The sequence below is a fragment of the Chenopodium album genome, chromosome 3 (genome assembly GCF_948465745.1).
Source record: "Chenopodium album chromosome 3, dcCheAlbu1.1, whole genome shotgun sequence".
Taxonomy (NCBI): domain Eukaryota; kingdom Viridiplantae; phylum Streptophyta; class Magnoliopsida; order Caryophyllales; family Amaranthaceae; genus Chenopodium; species Chenopodium album.
In genome coordinates, this window is record NC_137836.1 from 1,792,513 (window position 1) to 1,815,578 (window position 23,066).

General features: G+C 38.9%; 1 non-coding gene across 1 annotated transcript; it reads left to right on the plus strand.

The window, feature by feature from the left end:
• Positions 1-11,501: 11,501 nt before the first annotated feature.
• Positions 11,502-11,608, plus strand: LOC145625876 (small nucleolar RNA R71). Its single transcript, XR_014110773.1, has one exon. It is a non-coding gene; the product is annotated as a small nucleolar RNA R71 (small nucleolar RNA).
• Positions 11,609-23,066: the final 11,458 nt, after the last annotated feature.

Sequence of the window (23,066 nt, forward strand, 5' to 3'; positions counted from 1 at the left end):
CAGAAGAGCTACCACCAAAATAGTCAGCGTGAAAACTCCCCCCCGCCGGTCCCCCGAAAGGAATGTCCTGCCCGTACCCGAAAAAGGAAGAATAGTCAGAGTAAATACCACGGGCAGTGGGATCCCTATCGTATCCCTGGGGTGGAGGCTGAAACCAGTCAGGGTGAATAGCGTCGTCGGGAATGTTGCCCCGACGAGCATAATCATCGTACATAGGGTAGAGAGCTCTACCCTGGTTCCTCTCCAGGTACCCTAACCTCTGGTCAATAGAGCCTACCATCCTCCTAAGGTCAGTCTGCGAATGCTCAATACGTCCTAGGGCCTGACCTATACTCTGAAAGTCCCAAACTGGGTCAGAGTCAACATGAGGGACGGAATGGGACATACGAGGTGGAGAGAAAGCCACCTCGGGCTGAGGCTAGGGTGGTGGAACTGGTGGTGGTGGTGCCTGCCCCCTAGCGTTGGCAACCAAAGCATCATAGGTGTAAGAAAGTTGCCCTGGGGGAAAGGCGGTCAAGTCTGGACTTGGAAGGGGAAAAATGGGCAAAGGTTGCTCGTTCCCAGTCCGAATACACCAAAAGGGTGTCTGCTCGCTATCAGGTCTAACCCACCCCACATCCTCAAAATACCTAGCAGTCATGTAGGTATCTGGTCCGCAGTTGGTCAGCTGGTGGGGTCCGTCTACTACAAAACCGGCCTTTTTCACCGCTAATCGAGTGATAAGGCCACCTAAACGGATAGGGGACTTGGAAGTGGTGCTGGCTGTGGCATGCCGACTCAGGTGGTGAACTATAAACCTACCTATGTTCAATTTCCCGAACCCGTATACATAGTGTCCTATTATAGCTAGTTCGTTGGTTTGAGCGTTATGAGGCTCGGCCCTACCCAAAAAACACAATCCCGCAAATCTTTGCCAGATTTTCGGGACAGGGTGATGAATGGGTTTGGTACTAGCATGTTGGGGGTCGGGGGCAGGTAAACCAGTCAAAGCAAAATATAAATCACCCATTTTATAATCTGCATGCCACTGATGAGATAGTTAAGAATTTAATTCAAAAATTTTACAAAATTCAACAAAAGTTAAACTAATATTTCTATTATTTAACCTGAAAAATAAATTAGGCCCATTTCTACTACTAACAACATGAAAAGTGGACAAAAATTCACAGGTGAGTTCCCGGTATGTAGGATAATGCATGTCAACAAATTTTCTCATGCCAATATCATTCAAAAATCGTTTAACATAATCAAACAAACCGTATGATTCTAGGGTAGGGCGGTGTAACCACCGAGAAGGGATTACCTCACGACCGACCAAATGCTCCAATCGTTCCTTTTGTTCCCGGCTCACGATCCGGATCGTCGGCCAATACGGGAGCTGCAAGTCTGGGTCGTACTCCTCCCTCGAGCTGGAGCTCCTACCAAAAATGGATCTTGCCCTCTTTGAAGCCATGTAGACGAAATGGGTCAAAAATATTTTGAATTAAAACTGAAAAATTTTTGTATGAGAGTGAAGAGAATGAAGGGAGGATCACAAATATATAAAAAGTTTTGAATTTGGATTGGTAATGGAGGAGAAATCTTAGAGAGAAGTCAGAGAAAATTTGAGTTTTAGAGAGAGAAAGTAATGGAGGAAAGAAGAAATGAAGAAAGAAGAAGAAAAGGCGGGAGAAGAACAAGACGTCTGACACTCGCGCCCAGTCGGGCGGTGGGTCGCCCGATCGGGCGATCTGATTAAACATGAGGTTGTTTCTCGCGCCCGGTCGGGCGATCTGAGTGTACAAAAGTCCGTAAGCTCTCGCGCCCGGTCGGGCGCCAGTCGCCCGATCGGGCGAATTTTTGCCCAGAATTTCTTCACTTCTCGCGTCCGGTCGGGCGAGGCTTGCCCGATCGGGCGGACAAATTAGTTCGTAAACGTCAAAATTCGCGCCCGGTCGGGCGCGTCTCGCCCGGTCGGGCGAAATTTCTTATTTTTGGAACCCTGCTCTCGCGCCCGATCGGGCGAGCTTCGCCCGGTCGGGCCCGAGACTAAATCGGGGAATGCTAATTTTCTTCTGTTCTCAAAAAGTTGTCTAACTCTTTTCCTTCAAACCTGTACAAACACTCATAAAACTCATTAAATTCCCTCGTCTCTCCTCACATAAGAAAACGAAAAGAAAAACTAGTCTAAAAAAGCATTAAAAATACGGGTTGCCTCCCGCAAAGCGCTGGTTTATCTAGGTCCCGCAAAAAAAAGTCGACCGACAATCCACTTCGGGAAAACTTGCCACTTACTGAAATGAATGACAATCCACGTTGAGGAACCTTTGCCGAAATTTATGATGAGTAGAGACCTACGACAATCTTTTGGGAAATTTTGCTATAGGGAACTGGGTGTATGACAATCCAATCTCGGAAAACTTGCCAGCGAGCCGACGAATGTATGACAATCCGAACTTGGAAAAACTTGCCAACAAAGAAGGAGCACGACAATCCACGCTTGGAAACTTTGCCAGAGATGACAATCCAATCTTGGAAAAATTGTCGTTGAAGAAAATGCACGACAATTCATTTTTGGGAATATTGTCAGTTGGGGATGACAATCCAATTTTTGGAAAACTTTGTCGTTTAATAAGATTGCGCGACAATCCATATTTGGAAATATTGTCGTTTAAGTGCTTGCTTTTGAACCGATGCTTTGGTGTTTGTAATGAGCCAATACTTAGGCGCTTAAGCTAAGTGAGACGATCTTTCGTCAGGTCGATCACTTAGACTGTAATCAAACCGACTACTTAATCATGTCAAATCGCTTATAGGGGCTAACTGGCGTACCAAGGAACCCAAAATTGCTGTATGAAGTCGAAATCACCTTTCTGGGAGGCTTCGACCTCTGTCGTTGCTGAGATATCTCTGGTGCCAGGCGCTGGAGTAGGGTCTTCCCTGTTCTGCTGCACCTGTATTTATTTTGACTATAGAACTTTGCCAATTTCTTTAATTATCTTAGGGTTGACCTAAGGCTTAATGTTGCTTGACTCATCGACTTGACACGACTCAAGGCATAAACTTGACTCGCTGTGACTCGAGGTTGACTCGACTCGAAGTGTAATGACACATGTGTTAGACTCAAATCAAAGTGATATGACATGACATGACATGACTCAGTGTGTACATGACTTGTGTGTGCATTGTAATGTGATCGTGCGACTCGAAAAATGCAAAAAAGCAAAAATTTTCCGTCATTTTTATGGAGGGTACCGACTTTCTCCCAAAAAAGAAAGACGTGAAAAAGAAAATCAAAAGTTTGAAGATGCATGTTGAATGAGCTTAGTCAAATGTTGTTTGATACTATCTCTCAAGGTGCAAGGATTAATCCATCCTAGGCTATCTCAATGGTTGACTCGATGATGAAAGTATTTGGGTAACTTAGGCATGGAGGCTAAGCACTTCATGCTTCGTGATGCAATGACAATTATGATTGATGAGTGAATTTTGATATGACAAGGCATGCTTCAGCATTAAGATTTCATGACAAAGGGTTCCTAAAGGGAAAGTATATGGTAATGTATATGTGCAGTGTGTGATAGTGACACTAAAGCTAGGCCACAAGAGCTAAGTGTGTGGAAAGATATTATTTGTTGAAGAGTCAAATGATGGTGACTCTTAGGCTAGGTAAGCTAATGATATAAGGATCAAGCCCCCAAGTCTAACTCTAAGTGAATAGAGATGAGCATTGGAGATCCCTTGATATGATCATGGTGTAAGTATGTGAATATGAATATGAATGCATGTTTATTACGGCCGCACCTCGATGTGAGGTTGCCTACGTATCCGTTAGGAATCAGGCCGAACGTAGCTCTAGCCGAACCTCGCACAAGTGTGTATACCTCAAAAAGGTCTTTTAAGGGTTGTAACGTGGTTAGGCTAAAGGTTTAAAGAAGAAGGGGATAAAGGCTCAAGACCCTAGATAAGCCCCCAAGGTGTGCAACCTTGCTTTTGAATATTTGTATTTTCATGCTTGAGGTTTTCTACTCTTTTTTAGCTCTTTTTGCTTTAGCATTTATTTTATTTTTATAAGTGCGGGCAATCCTGATCATGCGGTCTATCACTCACTTGGCATTCATGTTTCTCAGGCACGGTACCGAGCACTCGATAAGAGACGCAATCTGAGACGTGTTCTTATCGAAGATATTTTCATATCAAAGACATTGGAACACTTACCCTTTCGTACAATTTTATTTATTTTTTTGCTTTTTTTTTTGCTATTTTAATCTTTGAATTTGCTCAAGCTTTCTTTAGAATTGCAAAAGTTGCAAACCATCCCATCCCAAGGTTAGATAGATGTGGGTTGAAAAAAAAAAAGAAAGGTCTATCGTTAGACGAGGCTCAAAGTGGTTTATGAAGAAAGGATTGTATAATTGAAGGGCGAAAGGAGATATGATGTGGCTACAAGAGGTGCCTCAAATCATTGGTATACCTTATGCTTAATTCGACATGGATTTTTTTTTTTTTTTTTTTTTTTTTTTTTTTTTTTAATGAAATGATCATATGCAAGGAAATAAATGCTCATTTTATTAAAAAGGGAAAAGAAAAGAAAAGAAAAACTACAAAATAATCTAAAGGAAAAGAAAAGGTGCCTATGCTAGACTTATTGGGGAAAGGAAAAAAAAGAAAAAGAAATAGACAAAAGAGGTCATGAAATCTTGTCATTGAAGCTCGCCTCTTATCTTGTGTTGTTTGCTCCGACATCATCCAGTCTTCTCGCTAGCTAGAGGCAATGGGATCTTATTTGCTTCTATGAGATTTTGAAACCTGTAGCATTGATCGGTGGTATGACCGTTTCCTCGATGGTACTTGCAATAGGAATTTAGATTCCATCTCGAAGATCGATTTTCTGGTGTTGGATCCTCGGTAGGGCCAATAGGTTTGATTAATCCTCGATCATAGAGATGATTGAAAGCAGCATCGTAGGTCATTCCAATGGATGTGAACTCTCGCCTGGGTTTCCTTTTAGATCCTTGATTGTCCACGGCTAAGACATCATTATGGTCAAAGGTACTAACATTATTACTAGAGTGGGCGCTTTCGGAAGAAGAAGGATTGTCGCTCTTCTTTCCTTTCCAGCCACCGTGGTTGCTATTGTTAGTAGCTTTTTGCTTTGCGAGGTCATCTTCGATCTCGATACCTATGTCATAGACGGCCTTGAAAGTATTCAAGTTGTGTTGATATTTTAAGTGCTTTGAACTTTTCTTGGAGATTCTTGATAAACATCCTCACGGATTCTTTTTCGGTGGGGACCTCAATCATCTTGGCGGAAGTTTCTCTCCATTTATTAAAGAAAGAATTAAAGCCTTCATTCTCTTTTTGTCTTAGCATCTCAAGTTGTCTATGATCGGTTTCAACTTGAATATTGCACTTGTACCTATCAACGAAAGCATTTGCTATCGATTCTCAGGTAGAGGTTTTCTCCTTGTCAAGGGAGAAGAACCATTGTTGGCAAACGGTTTCAAGAGATAGTGGGAACAGAGAGGGGAAAACCTTCTTATCGATACCCTTAATGTTCATTATAGTTTCAAAATCTCTTAGATGGAAGTAAGGGTTGTCTGTTGCCTTGAATTTAGGGATGTCACTGGCGTTGAACTTATGCGGAAGAAGTTCTTTGTCCAGCGAGACCCCTTGCGAACTCATGCCCTGAAATTTATAGTCACTAGATAACTTGCTTAGACTCTCTTGCATGAGATCCATCTGTTGTTGCTTCACGGGATCATCAACCTTGAGGGTGAGTAGCTTCAGTGTTTCAGTCATGGTAACCAATTGGTTCCTAAGCTCATTGACTTCTTCTTGAGTTGCCATTATCTTCTTAGCCTTCCTCTTCTGACGAATCGGTTTATCAAAAAGCGAGACTTGAATAAAGAGGTTGTCCTTGATTAATCGCCCTTCTCTCCTCGACCAAGTACTGTGGGAAAGGAATTTGGGGATACTTATCATTAATTATTTAACTCAAACTTTATTCAACATGCAATGGATGGAGGAATGAAGGAAAATTGGAATAAAATGTGAAAGAAGATTTAGATGGAGGGATATGAAGAATTAGGAATAGAATGTACCCCCCAACTCAAATGACGGAAAGATCGACTCATGCATGGACCTACGACATGGTCATGGTGACGTGTACTCAAAGTGTGTGCTAAGATTAGTGAGTGTAGATGACATGTTAAGGCTCGTGTCATGGCCATGTGGCTAGACTATGTGACTAGACTCAAGCAAAGACTAAGTTAAGACTTCACGTATATGCATTAAACTGGACAGACTGTGGTATTTTAGTCATAAATTTTGATCTGCGACTCTGATTGGGATGAAACCAACGCCAAATTAAAGATAAAACTCGGGGATACAGATCCATATGTTGTACGACTCGTAGTTCTTTCTAGAACTCCATCTATGACCAAAACAAGTTGACGTTTGTGCAGTATACGGGAATAAAAATCCGGGTTGACTTAAAGGAACTTTGACTCGATTTTATGTTTATCTATTAGCTCAAATTAATTAATTAATTAATTAAACAAAGTCCTTTTGTCATTAATCAGTTTATTTAGTCTTAACACAAGTCAAACAAACGGTTAGGAAAAATCACATAGAGTATGCACAACAAATAATGCACAATTAGTCAAGTAGGCACAATATGATGCAATGAGTTTGCAACCTAACCATGGCTCTAGTTCTCTAAAGTTCGGGATATGGTTTAGTCAAATAGGGTCCATGGTTAATTGTCCAGATGCACCGCGTAGAAGCCTAACCGTGAAGGGTTAACGCGTGTGGATAGAACACCGCGAGTTTTTAGAAAAAAACTCGCTTCCATGGTTTGGTGAATTCAACCTCTCAGATGTACCCTTTGTTGCCAGGAGCGTTCAATCAGGTAGATAGAGCATGAATTCCCAGAGGGTTATGTCCATATGTAGAACACATATGGGTTTCAGAAAAGTGAGAAAAAATTCAATCAGGAAGTAGGATCGAGCAAACAATACGAAAAACCGGTCGAAATTAGAACGCATATTTCTGGCTCGGTATTGGGGGAAATTGGCGCCAGCAAACAGAGACTGGCGCCAGCTTTTAGCTGTAGTGCCTGGCGCCAATACTGGCGTCTGGCGCTACGACTAAAATGTTGGCGCCAAGCTCTGGCCCCTGACGCTACTTCCCACATGCCTCAGCAGCTTTCTGTGCTCAATAAAATCATCCAGTTTCGCGCGGTGTTATTTTAGTCCTAGTTGTGAAAGACATTTCTCAAATTTCCTACGTGTAAAATCCTATGTTTTTGACTCATTACGGATGGTCTTTCCAATAAGAACCTTTTTATGCATATGACAATAATGTTAATCAAAATTACGCACATGAAATACTTAGAACTTTTCGAGTCTCATCCACTCATTCTAAATCATTGCCGAAACAAATTCAGGAATTAAAATAGAAATCCTCCCCAGCAGAGTCGCCAAAAACTGTAGGGAATAATTTCAAGCCTTTAAAATCCCACTAGCTTGAACCCCACTGTGATCATACACTAAAGTACGGTGGCGTCCAAAAGGGAAGAAGATAGAGCAAAGAGTCGCCAACAAGTTTTTAAGGAACTTGTAAACCGTTCACGAGGTGAAGGTTACACCCCTTAACGATCCAAGAGATCGTCAACTCCATAAGGTCATGAACCAAATAAGGGTTCGGGGATGATGGTACAAATCCAACCTAAAAGAGATTGAACCTGCCCTAATAATAGGCCTCTACTTTATTCTGCTCGTATTCATGTGCGCTTTCTGACTAACATGCAATCAATAGGATTAACCCTAAACCTGTTTAATCTATGTTGGTTGAATTTAATGCACAAACAAATCTATTATTGGCGATCACTTGAATTATAATCAAATTAACCCTAACAAGATTATTAATTATCTTATTAAGCGTGATTACAAGTACCAATTCCCTTTAACATGCAATAAAAGGTGTGATCAAGCAATAAAAATATAAAAATATGCATATCAAGCAACATAATAAATAATAATCATGAAGAATAATAATCATAATCATCACAAATAAAATAATCATCATCAAAATAATAATAAATTATAACAATTATTATCATAATCATATTTATGTTAATATTAAAGCATAAAAATAGCAAGATCCTAGGCATGATACTAACAAGATTAATAACAAACCCTAGCATGTCACTAAGCAATAAAAATCAAATCTTTAACCCTAACATGATACTAACAATCATAAATATTAGGAAGAGAATAAAAGGCATCATACTTTTAATCATACTTGATATTAGAGTTACCCTAGACATGATACTAGGAAGATCAAAACGCCCTAACATAACATTAGGAATCATAATAACAACCTAAGCATGATTTCTACATCATAATATCAATTAAAACCAATAAAGTACTTACGTGGATGCCTCGTACCTCTTTCTAATAACAAAACACACACGTTAGTAACTTAAAGGAAAATAATAATCAAAACAATTAAATTAAATAATTGAAAGAGAGATTTGGGACCAAACCCTCAGAAATTAAAACCTTTCACGTCTAGGGCGAAGGCAACTTCGAATATGGCTAGGTGTTTCTAGATCTTGTGAATGCGGAATTTTGTATTCGAGAAAAGGCTAGTTTAGAAAAGAGAGAGAGAGAATAATCAAGAAAATCTTGATGAGAGTTGGTTTATTGAAAAAGGGGAGATATTACCTCTATTTATAGGAAAAAAGAGGGTAGAAGAATTAAGAAAAGAATCCAAATTCGAATCGAAATAAAACTCGTAGACAACAGTTTTTGCGGATTTTGTTTTTATCATATCTTTTGATCCAGGAATCGGAATAAGATGAATAAGATGTCGTTGGAAAGATATTGAAGTCTACTTTCTAACCCAATTAGAATCAGATTAAAATATGTTGTAGAATAAAATATATGAATGAAATAGTGAGACGGTGTCAGTTTTGGATAGAGTTTGATATCTTATTCATATCTTTTTCGTTATAGCTCGGAATTATTATTATAATACATCATTGGAAATATAATTTCAAGATCTATCCAACCATATAAAATTTGGATAAAAATTATGAGGTACGAAAATAATATCTGACTGTCTTTGAACATGTTTAAATCCGAATAGAATTAGGACTTTAAAAAAGGAAAGTTTTATAAAAAAGGAAAGTTTATATTTAAATCAAATTCCTTAATCTTATCTTTTCAAAAAAGGATAATTAAGATATTTTAGAAACTTATAGAAGATTCTAATCAATCCTAATTAGTTTAGGAATAGGATTAAACCTTTGGACCCTCCTCATGATCATTGGGTCGTAGGTAAAATCCGGTTTGGGCCCAGTTTAGTATTTTGGCCATAACTTCCTCATTATTCATCGGAATTGGGCTTATAATATATCGTTGGAAAGGTCTTTTTAAGCCCCATCCAACTACACCATTATTGGACCCTTATCATGGACCAAACTAAACTGGAATGGACGTTTTCATAAAGTAGAGTGGGTTTTCGAAAACAGAAAGAAAGAATTTTAACAAAAGCTAACCGCAACACTAGACTTTTCACACTTTCACCTCATTCGATTATGGTTCGACGTGAAAGGTATTCATCACTGGGTTTGGATTTGGGGAGACACAAATGGGTGTCTACAATCCTCGAAACCAAGACCAACATTATAGAGTGCTCTTTCTATTGCATCGACTTCCTTTTGCCATTTGTCTATCTCATCTGAAAGGGATGCAACACAAGATACCGCCTCCAAGGGATCTTTTTCAAGAGCTTGGGGCTTATTAGAATAATTTACAACCACATTAACACTGAAACATTTCTCCTCAGTCATGGAGCTTTTGGGGGCATTATTCAGATTAAAAACAACTTTATCGTCCCCTACTGATAGTGTTAACTTACTACTTCTAACATCTATGACTGCTCCTGCAGTGTTAAGGAATGGTCTACCCAAAATAATTAGGGTTTGCATATCCTCAGCCATATCAAGAACAACAAAATCTACAGGTATATAAAATTTACCCACTCTAACGGGGACATCCTCTAAAACACCTAGGGGGTATTTGAAAGAACAGTCGGCCATTTGCAGAGTTATATTGGTAGCTTTTAATTTACCCATTTTCAACTTAGAACACACAGATAATGGCATGACGCTAACACTAGCACCCAAATCACATAATGCATTATCAATCAAGAGATTACCAATATGACAAGGGATAGAAAAACTACCCGGATCTTTTAATTTAGGTGGAGACTTATTTTGAAGTACGGCACTACACTCTGCAGTGAAAGCTACTGTCTCTACCTCACTAATAAACCTTTTTCTCGTCAAAATTTCTTTCATAAATTTTGCATATGAGGGGATTTGTGTGATCAATTCAGTAAAGGGAACTGTTACCTTCAAATCTTTAACCACCTCCAGGAACTTACCAAACTGCTTATCCAAGTTTGTCTTCAATTGACGATTGGGGAAAGGAAGTTTGATAATTGGCTTTTGAGCATTCTTCTCTTTGTCTGGAGTAGCCACCTTCTCTGGAGTTTTACCCTGCAATGTAGAATTAGATGTGTTAGTATTATCCTCTAGCCCTGCAGGGCTAGCAACTACATTGTTTGGTTTAATGGAATCAAGATTAGCATTATTCAATAAAATAGGTTCATCAACTCCGGGCATAGAGGGCCCTTCATAGTTTGAACCACTCCTTAGAGTAATTGCAAATGCTTGATCCGTAGGCCTAGTCGGCTGTGCCGGCAGGGCTCCCTGTTGGCGTGCTTGTAGAGTGGCGGAGAGTTGCGCAATTTGATTATCTACAATTTTATTATGCGCTAAAATTTGATCGATTGTCGTATCTCTGCTCTCCATGTGCTTTTCCATATTGACCAACATTGCTCTAATTTCCCCCAAAGAAGGGTCGGAAGATGAGGGGAGTTGTTGTGGTTGATTCTTCTGGCTAGCATTTGGGTGATAATACTTCTGATGCTGTTGCTGTGGCACCTGTGGTTCTTGTGGTGGTGGATTTTGAACATTAGTGCTCCGGTAGGAAAGGTATGGATGATTCCGATACCCAGGATTGTAGGTGTTGGAGTATGGGTTATTCTGCCTATAAGCTTGGAAGGCATTAACTTGCTCCACGGAACTCCTGCAATCCTGCTCCCAATGACCTACAATACCACAATTTTCACAGAAGGCCTCATTAGAATTGTTATTAATTGCAGAAACATTAGCTACATTAGCAGTGCTCAGATTATCTAATTTTTGGCAGATTGAGGTCAGTTGAGCTTGCAAAAAGGATACAGAGTCGACACTATGTTTCCCTTTGTTAGCAAATCCTCTGGGATTCCCATATTGGGAATTGTGTATCGCCATATCTTCAATAACCTGACCTGCATCATCAACATTAAGATTCATAAATCTCCCACTAGCTGCAGAGTCTAAAATTATTCTGGAAGAATTTCCAATGCCGTTATAAAAGGCTTGGATTAACTGCCATTGTGCTAAATTATGGTGGGGGCATTCTCTTTGTAAGTCCTTGAACCTCTCCCAAGCCTCATATAAAGACTCATCGGCTTCTTGGGCAAAGTTCTGAATCGCACTCCGTAGTACTGCTGTTCTCTCTGCAGGATAATACTTATTATAGAAATTCAAAACAAGAGTTTCCCAGTCAGTTATACCAAGTGTAGTTCTATTTAAGCCATTGAACCATAATTTAGCTTTTCCAGTTAAAGAGAAGGGAAAGAGAATCTCCCTGATTTGGTCTTGAGTGACCCCGGCTTGCCTGATGGTGTTACAATATTGACAATAGTCGGCAATGTGAAGATTCGGGTCTTCACCCTTTGCTCCACTGAATTGCTTCCTCTCTATCATCGTTATAAATTGAGGTTTGATTTCGAATTGAACCCCATCAAGAGCCGGAGTAGGGGTGAGATGTGGAAAATCCGTAAGCTTTGGTTGTGAATAATCACTAAGCTTCTTTGGAGCCGCCATCTCTGATTCTGTGTCTGATGATACCTCTAAATCGCTAGAATCAGTTGGAGGATCGCGGTGATTATTGTTAGTATCACCAGAATCCGCCAGGATTTGCTTGTAGAAGTTTTTCTGTCTATGGAAGGAACGTTCGATCTCAGGATCGAAAGAATGTAACCTGATCTGGAACACCTGGGCATAAACAAAAACTAGAAGCAAATATGAGATTTGTCTCAGAGAACTAACGCTCTCTGAGACAAAAGGAAGATAATCTAGACTACAAAAACAATCAGAAATAAAAATAAAACCGTTTCCCCGGCAACGACGCCAAATTTTGACAGGGTAAAGTCGTATCCCCTAATAAAAAATAATTACCTAAATCACTAATTAAGGTAGATAGGGAAGTAGGGTCGATCTCCACAGGGAAACAAGTCTTTTTATTCCTAATTAATTATTATAATCTAAATTATTTAAGTAACCAATATTTATAATTAAGCAAGAAACTAAACTACAAAGAATAAGAGTAGGGAGAAAACAATATATGAAAGGATCTAGGGCATAGGTTCACCAATAAATAATACTCCAGGGTAAAACATAATAATCAATCATTGACATTGCATAAATAACATGATTAACAGGCTCTCGCAATTTATTAATCAACATAGATCTAACAGGCTCTCGCAATTTACTAGATCTAAGTTCTTATTGAAAATAGCCTTTAATATCAAATTAACATCTGCTCGATTCATCAATTTAATATTGCTATACTTTTACAAGCCGCAATTGTAAAACATTAAAACAATCCAATAAGAAATTATCATGCAATACCAATAATCAATAATAGTCAATCATCAATGCATCAATTAACCAGATTGTAAAGGGCTTTCGCTACGTATTACAATCACACAATTAATTTATCGGTATTAAATCTCATCTCTCGAATCTCGACTTAACCATTTATAAATTAACCTGCCTATTGAAACTAGACCTAAACATCAATTCTCATCTCTCGCATCTTGAATCAATATTGTCAAACTCATGCATAAAAGATAGGCCTAATCTAGTCACAGAGCATTAAATCAATCAATAGGAAATTAATCTAGCATTGATAATCAACAACAATAATTTACCCCTTCATATTATTTATTAGATCCCCATAAACCCTAGAAATTAAACTACTCACACATATTAAAAACTAAACTAATCAAAGTAATAAAATAAATCATGATGAAAGGAATAAAATAAATAATTAAGATTAAGGAAAGAGAAATCGTTACCAAAATAAATCTGGAATTAATGAAAGAATTAAGAACAAAGGTTTAGAGAGAGATTAAGAGAGAGAAAACTTAGTAGAGAGAGAAAGTCTAAGAGAGAAGATTAAGAGAAGAAAAAGAGGTAGAAGTCGTCCTAAAATCGTATTACGGAGGAGTATTTATACTCTGTACAAAAATCCTAAACTAAAACAAATTAAAACGACGCTAATCGTCTCCTAAATATACACGCGCCCGATCGGGCGAGGCACCGCCCGATCGGGCGCGCCTTTTTTTATCTCTAATAGCAATCTTGCGCCCGGCCGGGCGCGTCACCGGGCGCTTCTCCCGCCCGGCCGGGCGCGCCTCCGGGCGCCAGCCTTTTTGGCCGGGCGGATCATTTGGGCCACTATTTGGACTTCGATTGGGCTCCAATTCTTCGGGCCAATCTGGGTTTCCTCTTTGGGTCTTGAATACTCGGTCCAAATGCCCCGGTATCACCTATACCTAGCCCTTAATCACCGGTTCGATGGCTCTAACCGGCCCTGGGCTATAAAGTCTGGTCGTGCTTCTCCAACGCTCGTGATTGCTCCAAAATATCTCGGGAAAATACTCAAAAAGCATAAATCCCTGCAAAAGTCAACCAAATCTACGAAAACACTGGAAAACACCAATTAGTAATAAAAGTGGCTCTAAAGAGCCAAAAACACTACTAATTACGACCAAGGGACGGGGGTAAAATACTATATAAAATAGACACATCAGTTGGTAGCAACGCCGGCATTGGAGTTAGGGTTGGGGATTGCTGGACGGAGAGAGAAAGGGTCTTCGAGGGTTGCGGGATGGTTGGTTTCGAGGGTTTTCGTCATTGTGGATGGAGGTTGTTGGTTCGGGGGAAGGGGAGGGTGGCGTCGGCGCTGCGGAGGCGGTATGGGCGGTCAGCGTTGTGAGGTAGGGGAGTCCGGCAGCGAGGTCGGTCGGAACAGGCGGCGGGGAAAGTGGTTGGGGCTGGTGGGTTATTTTTTAATTATTCAATTAATTTCTTTTTTTATTTTTTATTAAAAAATTTAAACTTAATTTTTTTTTTATTTTTGTAACCAATCACTAGCCAACACGTGTCTGGTAACTTGTTATAACAAGTTCCATGTCCGGTTGGGACTATTAGGAGTGAATTGGGTACAAAGGTAGGATTATTAAAAAGAATCCCAAAGGTGGGATTATTAATCTCCGACGCTCAAAAGGTGAGATTATTCCCATCAATTTTTCCTTTTTAAGAAAGGACAATTGAGTAATTGGAATGAAAAAAAAAAGTAATTGGAATGGAAAATTGTGTAAAATGTAAGAGAAATAAAAAAGTATGTGACTGTAGGAAAAAAAAAAAAAGCGTAAAAACTGGGAGGGCAAGTATAAAAGCACACAATGATGTGGGCGTGCAAGAGATGAGGTAGACCAGTAGTAAAATGCAATTGCTAAAAAAAAAAGAATAAAAGTAGGTTGAATTTTCTAAAACACCTTTATTTATGACTTTTTACATTTTTCTTCTTATACCTCAAGCAAGTTTCAAGTTGAGTCTTAGAATTATCTAGTCTCACGTTGAGTCTTGAAATTCTGTGAGTCAAATTAAGACTTGAGATTGGGACCCACTTTACTTTTATTTTTATCATTTTTCTACATATAATATGTCATATATTTGAGTCTTAAAGATAAAGTAATAAATTTGTGCATATCTTAGTGAGTCTTAATAAGAATTTAATGACATCATTTGCAATGGGGATAAGAATTTAATGACATCATTTGCAATGGGGATGTCGCCCTTGCTCTAAGAGCATATTCTACCTACCTTATTTTCATTCATGAAAATTTAGTTTAGATAAATTAACTTTACAAAAAAAATTTGATAAGAATTATCCAACTTCAAATTATAAATGAAAGTTTGAAGTCAGATATGATAGAGTATGATAAGTTAAGATAAGTTCAATTAAGTTAAGATAAGTGAAAGAATGATGAATATTCTAAATAGAAGGCAAGTAAGACTTTCAAGAATAAAGAGGCTAAATATACATATATAATAAATTAATAACAAGTAGTATATTACTCCCTTCGTTTCAATATGATAGTCTCATAATATGGAATCAATCACATAACACAAAATTAAAAAAAAAAAAAAAAAAAAGAGAGAATATTTGAAATCTAGCATTAAAGTAAAAAACAATTCATAAATAGTTTTGTCTTAGTTTTTTTTTTTTAAATTTTTTTTAAGGAAAGAATTAGACATAATTGCATAAATCAAGGGAGTAAGTCATGTCATTAATTCACAATCAATTAACTTAACCAATCAGAATTTAATATGTATAAAATAGGAAATAAAAACCAAGTTAAAAGTGGAATACATTTAATATGGGTAAATTTTTTGGACACGTCCAAAATAGTATATGGGGGTAACAAATTGAAACGGAGGGAGTAGCATTTTATGCACGCGATGCTTATTTGATATTATAATGTATGTTAGAGAAGGCTTTCGTAAAAGGTTTGGATTTCGGTTTTGTGGAATTTTCAACAACATAGACTTTGGTTTAAAATTCAGATTGTTGCAAATTCTTTTGCGAAAGTCCTCAATACGTAAACAAACAAGCAAATCGTTAAAAGTAAACTTTTCGGGTTTGTGTTATAAATTTGTAGCAAATTAACCATGAAGAGTGCAATTTGGAAATCATAAAACAAACAATCATAATTTCCGGTAAAACAACTCCTTTTAATTTCATATCAAAAAATAATAGTTTCAAATTCATGAATGATTTATCATCAACCATTAGAAACTTAATCAACTTTTCACAAGAATAACATTTAAAACCATTTTAAACCGAACCATATGTAAGGGTATGAAGATGTAACGGAAGCGTAAAATAAATCGAGAAATTATAAAAATAAAATGCTAGATAAGCAATAAAAGGAACACAATATTTAACGTGGGAAAAACCTTCTTAATAGAGGAAAAAAACCCACGACGACGAGCACCAAAATAATTTCACTATAATAAAATATGAGAGTATAAAGTAACCCCAAATTATATAGGGTGATTAGGATACACTAAACTCTCAAAAGAAATACTCTTAACAGGGTAGAGAAACTAGTGGAATGATTACAAAGAGCATATTAATTTTGGGAGGCTAGTAATGTATACAAATGTGGTTGACTTTTTTGTGGATGCCCAAATTCATGCCCATCATCATCTATATAGTAGTATTATGTCCCTTAATAAAGTTTTGATAAACTTCTATAAATGTGAAGATTAACTCATCAAACTTTCTACTTCTATGTATTCATGGACTTATACATGCTGCTTTAATCTCTAGATTTTACTAAGTAACTCTAGGTAAGCCTTTTAATTGGGTCAAAGACTCAAGCCTAATGAAATTTGGGCCACATTTAACACTATATTTCAATTCAAGTGCATCTCAATTATATGTCAGTTTTAATGTGACAAAATATTTTATACACATTATCTGATAAAACACTCAAAATACGGCATTGACATTATAATCTCTTTACTAGAAGTTTCCACACTACTTCCTAATTGGACTTTCTCTTTTTTTTTTTTTTTTTTTTTTTTTTTTTTTTTTTTTGACAAGAGCTAAGGAAAACACAACTAAAGCAGGCTAGAAAACGTTAAACGACACCTCCTAGCTATGTCGTTTGCCCTCTGTACTTGTTCTCTTAAAACCTTTAGGATTGCACATCGATGAAAGGTGGCTCCGATTTTCCTTATTTCCTTAATCAACCAAGTTATTGAAACATCCTTACATCGATTGTCTTGTAGACTGTTAAGTGTTGGTAAAATAACTGTTGAAATCAATAACAAACAAAAAGATTAGAACTTTCCTGGATTGAAGATCTCAAACTCACAGTCGCGCCGTGGAACAAAATCCACTGCCTTAGAAGCGAAATACGCCACCACCGGTACAAGTTTCCTAGTGACGCACGCCCCCCAAGTTTAACGCAACTCTCTCCGTAATCCGTGCACCCGAACTCGAAGAGTGGAATTGCTCAAGAACTGTTCAGATCTCAAAAGGTAGGTTTGTGTTTTCGGCTAGAAAGTGAATAAATCTCATGAAAAAGGCAAGACTCATATTTATATGAGTCCCGGAAAAGGAAACACGCAAAGCAAACCGACCTAGGAAAAAAAAGGCGGGCCCGATCGGGCAAGCTGCCGCCCGATCGGGCGCGAGATCGAATTACTCCAGACGCTGCGTCGCGCCCGATCGGGCGGACACCGCCCGGTCGGGCGATCAGAAAACCCCATCCCGGGCGAGCCATCGGGCGAAGCCACCCGATCGGGCTCGTCAAAAACTCGAGTCCGCCGCCCGGTCGGGCGAAGCCCGCCCGATCGGGCGCGAGAGATCTTGTAGAAAAACTCTTTTCCGCCGCCCGATCGGGCGAAGCCTGCCCGATCGGGCGCGAGAGTTCCCTATTTTTCCTTGACCATCTTCGCCCGATCGGGCGCGAGTCATCCGTTTGCATTACCTGTTTCCAACAATCCTCCACTAATGCGAGCGGATCTTCAACATGAAATCTGAACAGTAAATGAAAGTCTTAGTACTTAAATGCTAGTATCCAAAGGTTTGAACTAACACATTAGTGCACAAGGTTTTCAACACTTCCCTAGTGAGTATCCTAAGATTTGAACTCCTAGGAGCGAGGAAGGGACCTTGAATACACATACCTTGACTTTAGAGCTTAAGCAACTCCGCCAATCTTGGCCAACACTTGGGCTCTCATGAGTACTTCAGGAAAACAATACTCCAGTCTTCCCTTGAGAGAGGCCACCTCTCGTACTCACTTAGGTGTTCATCCTATGTGTTACTCACACACGTTCCCAGCAAATTCAAAGGTCTTTCCCTGCAAGCTTAAACATGTTTAAGCACCTTGCAAACCAGAGAATTACATGCAATGGAACTAGAACATTAAGAACATAAGTTCAACCCTTCAACTTTCGGTGTCATTATCTATCCTGTTTTAAGAACTACTGGGACAAAGGTCTTAACTCTCTTAAGAACCTCCATCTATCCCTGCTCAGAAAACAACTGGACTAATGACATTAAGAGATAAACTCATCCTAGCAGAATCTAACTGGTAAAACTTACCACTCTTATAGAGTAATAGATTCAAACACATGATACATATATAACAAATCCACATGATTCATTCCAATGAAACAAATAAACCAAAACAGGTTCCAGATTTATTAAAACCAATGTATCATGTCACATAGCTAGAATAGCTACCATTTCTAGTCATTACAACAAAGGTCCTAAACCCATACCAGTTGATGACTCCACCACTAGTCTACGACTTAATCCCTTAGTAAAAGGGTCTGCCAGGTTTTTCTCTGTTCGAACATAATCCAACGAAATAACCCCATTCACAATTAACTGCCTCACAGACTCGTGTCTGACTCTTATGTGCCTTTTCTTACCGTTGTAAATGCTATTTTTAGCAACACATATAGCGGCTTGTGAATCACAATGCATAGACACAGGTGGTGACGGCTTCCCCCACAAAGGAATATCAATAAGCAAATTTCTCAAACAATCTGCCTCTTGTGTAGCAAGATCCAATGCGATGAACTCAGCTTCCATTGTTAATCTAGCTATACATGTCTGCTTACCAGACTTCCATGAAACTGCACCCCCACTAAGGGTAAACACATAGCCACTTGTAGAGCTTGTTTCATCACTATCCGTTACCCAATTTGCATCACAATACCCTTCAAGAACCAAAGGATGACCAACAAAATTCAATCCCCAAGACATGGTTCCACATAGATATCTGAGCACACGCCTTAAAGCAACCCAATGTTTCTCACTAGGACAATGAGTATAGCGACTAAGTCTACTAACAGCAAAAGCAATATCAGGGCGAGTGCAATTCATCAAAAACATCAGACTACCAAGCACCTTAGCATATTCAGTTTGAGACACACCGTCCCCCACATTTTTCACCAAAGTTCCAGAAGGATCAAAAGGAGTTCTCAACGGAGGCAAATCAAAACAATTAAAGTTCTTCAGAATTTTCTCCACATAATGAGACTGAGACAGAAAATACCCTTTCTTGGTTTTAGTAACTTTAACACCAAGGATCACATCTACCTCTCCCAAATCCTTCATCTCGAACTTTGAATTTAAATATTTCTTAGTTTCATTTATGACATACATGTTTGTGCCAAACAGGAGCATGTCGTCAACGTACAGGCATAATATCACACATTGCGCACCAAACATCTTAGAGTACACACATGCATCACTACCATTGACAACAAAACCAAAACTAAGAATAGTTTTATGAAATTTTTCATACCATTGCTTCGGAGCTTGTTTCAAGCCATACAAGGATTTCTTTAGTCTGCACACCTTATTCTCCATCCCAGGAACTACAAAACCCGGAGGTTGCTCCATGTAGATCTCCTCCTCCAAACCGCCATTCAGAAAAGCTGTCTTAACATCCATTTGATGCACAATCAAGTTGTAAGATGAAGCTAAGGCAAACAAAACACGAATAGTGGCAATTTTAGTCACCGGAGAATAAGTATAAAAATAATCAAGGCCCAATTTTTGAGTGAATCCTCTTATCACCAATCTAGCTTTGAACCTTTCCACGGTGTCGTCGGTTCTCATCTTTCTCTTGAAAATCCACTTGCACCCAATAGCTCTGCTCCCTTTTAGCAGGTCTACAAGCTCCCAGGTTCCATTTGACATGATTGAGTCAAGCTCACTGTTTACAGCTTCCTTCCAGAATGTTGCATCTACTGAACCCATAGCTTCTTCAAACGATTTCGGATCTTCATCCACAACCTGTAGACACAACATGATCTCATCTAGATCATCTTCGAACTCACCTAGATTTCCGCACTCTGCTATAAAGGCTGTTAGGAAATCAGGTCCAAAGCTTGTCTCCACTCTTTGCCTTTTACTTCTCCTAGGTTGAATCTCACTTTCAATCCTAGGGGAAGTATCTTCTAGCTCTACAGATGAAGAAACTGAAGAAACATCGTTAGAAACTAAGATTTTCTTCAAAGGAAATACCTGTTCAAAGAACTCCACATCACGAGATTCAGATATAGAGCGATCTTCCAGACTCATAAACCTGTATGCGGCACTATTCTCAGCGTAGCCAATGAAAACTGTATCATAGGTCCTAGAACCTATAGTTGAACGTTTGAACGATGGATAGCCCACCTTAGCTAGACACCCCCACACTTTCATGTGATTCAAGTTTGGAGCATAACCCTTCCATATTTCATATGGAGTCTTGTCTAACTTCTTGTGAGTTACTCTGTTCTGTACATAATTAGCTGATAGAACCGCTTCACCCCACAAATTGTCTGGCAACCCGGAACTAAGGAGCATTGCATTCATCATTTCCTTCAAAGTCCTATTTTTCCTCTCTGCCACACCATTTTGCTGCGGAGTATATGGGGCCGATACTTCGTGAATGATTCCCTCACTTTCACATAAGTCCTTGAGGAAATCGGAGCCATACTCTCCACCCCTATCTGAGCGAACTCTCTTTATTTTCCGCTCCAACTGATTTTCTACCTCTGCCTTATACACAAGAAACTTGGACTCAGCTTCATCCTTCGTCCTTAAAAGATACACCTTGCTATATCTAGAACAATCATCGACGAAGGTGATATAGTAGCGTTTCCCGCCTCTACTTTCCAAGTTCTTAAAGTCTGCTAAATCTGAATGAATTAGCTCAAGTGGTGAGGTCTCTCTCTTCGTGACAGATTTGTAGGGTTTCTTCACAAATTTAGACTCCGCACACACTTCACATTTTTCGAATCCATCTAATGACATATTTGGGAGCAAATTTAAACTTTTCATTTGTTTCAATTTAGTTGCACCAACATGACCCAACCTACTATGCCATAATTCAAAGGACTCAACAATATAAGCAGAAGTAGAAATCTTATTCATTGAAGGAACAGTTACAATCTCAAGAACAAATAGGCCCCCACTAAGGTAACCCTTTCCAACATACTCCCCATTACGGGTTAACACAAGTTTATTAGCATAAAAAACTAACTTAACTCCTACTTTGTTCAACAAAGCACCAGAAATTAAATTTCTACGAAGAGAAGGAACATACAGCACATTGTGAAGAGCCAAGGTCTTCCCTAAAGTCAGCTTCAGAACCACTTTACCCTTTCCAAGTACCTCAGAGCTGCTTGAATTTCCCATGTAGACTTGTTCATCTTCCTTTGCATCTTCCATACTGACAAACATGTCCTTGTTAGCACAGAAGTGCTTAGATGCACCAGTGTCCACGATCCATTCACTGTTGTTCTCAACCAGGTTGACTTCAGAAACAACTGCAGCAATGACATCTTCATCCTCATTCTCAACCCGATGAGCATGACCCTTGATTCCTGACAGGGTAAAGTCGTATCCCCTAATCAAAAGTATTTCCTAAATCCTCTAACTAATGTAGATAGGGAAGTAGGGTCGAATCCACAGAGAAACGTGTCTTTCTATTCCTAATTAACTAGTATAATCTAGATTATGACGTAACCAATATGTAAATTTGAATAAGGATGAGAGTAGGGAGAAAACAATATATAAAAAGGATCTAGGGCATAGGTTCACCAATAAATAATATTCCAGGGTAGAATATAATAATCATTCATCAATGCATACATTAATCAGATCATAAAGGGCTTTCGCTACGTATTACAATCACACAATTAATTTACCGGTATTAAATCTCATCTTTCGAATCTCGACTTAACCATTTATAAATTAACATGCCTATTGAAACTAGACCTAAACATCAATTCTCATCTGTCGAATCTCGAATCAATATTGTTAAACTCATGCATAAAAGATCTGCGCAAATCTAGTCACGGAGCATTAAATCAATCAATAGGAAATTAATCTAGCATTGACAATTAACAACAATAAATTACCCCTTCATATTATTTATGGATCCCCATAACCCTAGAAAGAAAACTACTCACACATAGTAAAAACTAAACTAATCAAAGCAATAAAATAAGTCATGATGAAAGGAATAAAATAAACAACTAAGATTAAGAGAAGAGAAATCGTTACCAACTAATCTGTATTAATGTAAATAATCAAGAACAAGGTTTGAGAGAAAAGTTAAGAGAGAGAAAAATCCTAACTAGAGAGAGAAAGTCTAAGAAAGAAGATAAACAAAAATTTCGTACAAAACTCATATATAAACGTTTCCTAAAACAAAAGTTAAGGCTAAACTAATCAGGTCTCTTAAAAACGCGCGCCCGATCGGGCGAAGGGCCGCCCGATCGGGCGCGCCTTTTTCTTCGCGTTCCTTCCCATCAGCGTCGCCCGATCGTGCTAGAGCCTCGCACGATCGGGCGCGCTATAGCACGCTCAGCAACAAAGCCTTGTCGCGCCCGATCGTGCTAGAGGTGGTCCGATCGGGCGATTGCTTCACTTTGAGGCTTGGACTTCGATTGGGCTTGATTTCTCGGCCCAATCCGGATTTCCTCCTCGGGTCTTGAATACTTGGTCCAAATGCCTCGGGATCCCAATTACCGAGCCCTTAATCACCGGCTCACACCGATCCTGGGCTCCAAAAGTAGTCGTATCCTTCTAGCTTCCATAGTTGATCCATAAAGCCCGGGAAAATGCTCCAAGAGTGCAATTTCCTGTAAAATACAACTAAAACTACGAAAACACTATAATACACAAATTAGTAATAAAAGTGGCCCAAAAGAGCCAAAAACACTACTAATACCGACCAAGGGACGGGGGTAAAACACTATATAAAATGGACATATCAAACTCCCCCAAGCCAAACCTTTGCTT